The sequence below is a fragment of the Tamandua tetradactyla genome (assembly GCF_023851605.1).
Source record: "Tamandua tetradactyla isolate mTamTet1 chromosome 1 unlocalized genomic scaffold, mTamTet1.pri SUPER_1_unloc_1, whole genome shotgun sequence".
Classification (NCBI taxonomy): Eukaryota; Metazoa; Chordata; class Mammalia; order Pilosa; family Myrmecophagidae; genus Tamandua; species Tamandua tetradactyla.
The window spans coordinates 284,101-288,575 of NW_027518237.1; the positions used below are offsets into that span (position 1 = coordinate 284,101).

The 4,475-nt window shown below is 33.3% G+C and overlaps 1 pseudogene; it reads left to right on the forward strand.

Annotated features, from left to right (window-relative positions):
• Positions 1-2,748: 2,748 nt before the first annotated feature.
• On the forward strand, positions 2,749-3,676 carry LOC143672669 (olfactory receptor-like protein OLF2; annotated as a pseudogene).
• The last annotated feature ends 799 nt before the right edge of the window (positions 3,677-4,475 follow it).

The following is a 4,475-nucleotide window of genomic DNA, read 5'->3' on the forward strand; positions in this document are numbered from 1 at the left end:
GAATAATGTAAAGAGAGGACCTCAGAATGAGAGAAGAGCTTATGCAAAGAGCAGACACAATAATGAGGATAGTAACTGAAGGCAATGATACAAACTAATCCAGAAAGACATAGAAAGAGGCAATTTTGATTTTGTTCCATGTATTAGGTTCTGGATTGGATTGCATAGCAGTAAAACATGGTTACAATTTTATACTATGTTGTACTGAAGAAAGAACATCAGTTTTGCATTCTTAAAGATTTGAAATTATATCTTAAGAATATCTCCTTCTAACTACTTTGTTCTGACCATCAGGAGATTCAGTTACAGAAGTTTTAACATTCCTTGCAATTAAAGTTTCATTGGGAGAGCATATAAAATAATGACTGCAGAAAGTTTAAATATCTTTTGCACTTTATTATTTAGTCTGAAATATTATTGATGGTAAAGGAAATTATTATTGGCTTTCATTTTCTTAGCCACAGAAAATCCTCAGATGCCCAAGTTTTCAGTAGACTATTGCTCTTGCCAGATGTATCTACTGTATTGGAAACTGAGTTCTTGGTCATTGTCCACCTTTAACATTCTTAGCAGAGGCTTATCTTTGTGTCTCCTCTGCACAGTTTCTACACCTTTTAAATTAGTTCACACACAATATAGAAGTAACCTATCATATCTGGAAAACAATGAGGTAATGTGCTTGTTCTGCAAAGATGAATGAAAGCAATTTAATTCCCTTACATACAAAACATGCATACAAATAATTAACACATTTTCTTTTCTATTCAGTGAGAGTGGCTGAGAATTGGGTTGGTGTCACTCTTACAAATTCAAATTTTTTCCAGAAAACAATCCTATATGACTCTATTGCAATTTTTCTAAGAAGTTATAAATCAAATTTTATGGAACATATGTAACATCTATTGCATAGAAAGTTATATAAAATAACATAAGAAGTATATATTCTAGTTAGACAAATAAGAATAGGACATCATAGAGATTGATGACCACACCCCAACACACTCATGTTGTATACCCATTCACATATGTGTAAGGAACAGGTTAAATAGCCAGATGGGTCACTGGAAAAATATCTACTAATCAGGAGGTGGATGATTAAGGGGACTCTTGCAGATGAATTCTTGATGCCCTTTTACAGAATAGATGTACAAATCAGAATAAAGATTTGCATTTTTTGGTAAAAAATGTTTGCTGGGGCATAAAACTTAAGTGAACCTAATTTTGATCTCGAGTTTCTTAGACAGGAAGACAACTTCAGACTTCCTTTTTCTCCCACTATAATATCTAAAATAAATATATGACTTCTGTCTGGATGTGTCATCATTGAAATGGAAACAAAGTTTAAATGATTAAATGGCATAACATAATATTTGGTGTTGAGTGCATTATTTATTTTTATAATAAAATAGGTCAGATATGCATAATGCTAAAGACTTCAGAGGTGATAAAGAAGCCATCATGCTTATATTGACTATATTTCAATACTTCATCCACAAAACTATCTTAGATGGCTTACAAATTGTTTACTTGTATAATTAATTTTATTTGATGATATCAGAGATCATAACTGAAAGCAAAGAAACATGCCAACTGAAAGAATTGAATAATTGCTACAATAGAACATAGATTCAGATTTTGAGATTTCAAATGTTCAGTTAGGTAGCAAAATTTAAAATCATATTTGTCATCATCAGAAACAAAAAAATATACTAACTCAACAAAATTTTTAAAGGGACATTTTTCTACTGGGCATGCTGAGCTACTGGCATTTATAAAAAATTTCCTTATAGGGTGTAGGAAAGATTGGAGGACATACAACACACAAATAAGAAGATAAAAGTCAAGAAAAGTAAAATAACTTGTACTTCTGATGTAATCATTCCTAGAAATGAAACATGAAGAGAAAAAAGATAGTGATAATATTTCTACAGTGATACAATTTGTACTCCTGGGATTCTCTGACCTTCCAGATCATCAATTATTTTTATTGGGACTGTTCACCATCATTTACACCATTATTTTAATTAGAAATAGCCTCATAATCATAATAATCAAGATTGACCCTGCTCTGCAGAAACCCATGCATTTTTTCCTGGCAAATCTTTCCTCTTTGGAAATCTGTTATGTGTCAGTCACCCTCCCCAGGATTATGTTGGCATGTTGGTGGATGGGGAAAATGGGCAATATTATATCCATAAACATGCCATAACTCTGCTTGCTTTAGAATTTTGGATCATCTGTCAGGAAAAATATTACAAAATAGTCATTACCTATCCCTCTAACTTTAATAAATATCTCTATTACAGGGTCAAGCTACAAAATTGGAAAAGTAAATTCTTTTCAGAAGATGTGGATTATCTGGAACAATTAGTTTTAAGTATGATGACCTTGAACTCTTGTGATACCAATTTCCTCATCTAAAAGACCCAGATTTTGTAAGACTTATTAAAATTACCATGTAAGTGGGGATGGAAAAACATGTAATTTGGATGAAGGTGTGTTGCAAACTCTTTACAGTGCCATCCAAATATAAGATATATTATTGCTATTATGATTTCACAGATTTGCATTAAGTTTAATGTAATTCCAGTTAAGACAGTCCATTTCAAGAAATTGTAGCATACTTTCTTTTTTTAATCACTGAAAATGAGAATGGACAAGCGGTTATACTATTAAGACAAGAAGATAATGTTAACCCTTCACATCTATTTTCTTCTTTCAGTACCAGAGATTTTGTAGATCTGAATGATGGCTGTAGAGAACCACACTTGGTTTAGTGACTTCATATTCATAGGATTCTCTGGCAGACATGATGTGCAGCAGGTGCTGTTTGTGCTTTTTCTCTTGGTTTATGGCATAACCATGATTTTCAATCAAGGGATGATTCTACTAATAAAGCTAAACCCCAGACTTTACACACACATGTATTGTTTCCTGAACAATTTATCTTTCTGGGATGTCTGCTATTCCTCCACTGTCTCTCCAAAGATGCTGGCTGATTTCTTATCTAAGCAGAAGAAGATTCCGTGTAATTTATGTGCCATCCAGATGTATTTTTTGGAGCATTTGCAGATGTGGAATGTCTCACATTGGCTGTCATGGCCTATGATCATTATATAGCCATTTGTAATCCACTTCTTTATACAATTGCCATGTCCAGGAGGCTCTGTATCCTGCTAGTGGCTGGTGTCAATATTGTAGGCTTGGTGGATTCAGCAATCCACACTTGTTGCACATTTCCATTGTCATTCTGTAATTCCAGTGTCATCAACCACTTCTTTTGTGACATCTCACCTTTACTAGTCCTCTCCTGCTCAGATGCATCCATCAGATAGTAATGTTTAGTTTCATTGGTTGTGTTGTGGGATGCAGCATTGTCACTGTCCTCTTCTACAGCTAATTCATAAATACCATCCTTAAAATGAATTCAGCCAAGGGGAGATGAAAAACATTCTCCATCTGCCTCTAACTCAACCACTGTGGTTGTATTCCATAGTAAACTCTTGTTCATGTATTTCTGGCCAAGTTAAAGTTACTCAATGGACAATGACAAATTGACCTCTGTTTTCTACATAATTGTGATCCCTATGTTAAACCCACTGATCTGTAGCATGAGGAAAAGGATGTGAAAGGTGCCCTGAATAAAGCAAGCAGCAGTAAATTCTGCTCCATATAAAGCTATGTTTTTTACACAAAAATATTTATTTAAAGAACATGAGAGATAAAGTTCAAGAGTTTTGACATAAATTTCTACAGACATATCATTCTAAGACATTTCCTTTGCTTATTGTGCTTAAATTGAGTATAGGGAGCAGTTATTACTGGTTTTAGTCTTCTGTATAAACTAAGGGAAATAGGAATAGGTTTGCCCTGCTCTTTTGTTGAGAGGTTCATTTTATACCTCTCTTTTTGTCCAGGAGTATGTCCCACTGAAAATTCATGGGTTAAATCCTACACAAACACAAATTCAACAAACATTCCTAAAAGTTCTGATTTTTTTAAAAGCATGATGAACAAATATAGTTGTTCAGGCAGAAGGGTGTTTAATGGGAATCTTAGCTTAATTTCTGTGTTCTGTATGGTCTCTATAGATGTCCTGCCATAACACTTAGATGTAAATAAGCAAGTGTGGACCTATGTGGAAGAATCTCCTGGTTGAACGGGGGTTTAAATAAAAATATCTCATTATCTCAAATATTTGTCTTCTTCTATAATCTCAAATACCTTAAGTGTTAAAAGAATAATTTATATTATTTAAAAGACTTCTCAGTCACTGCTCAAATCCTTTCCCAATTCAATGCACTTTATAAAAATAAATTATTAAGTTTATCCATGATTATAGAACTAAACCTACTCATGTTATCTGAAATTCACATCTCTGTCCAGCTTTCACACATATGTGCAGGAAAAAGATATTCTTTACATTTTCTCCAGCTTTTCTTTTTAAGATACTAAATTAATAGCATTTATACATG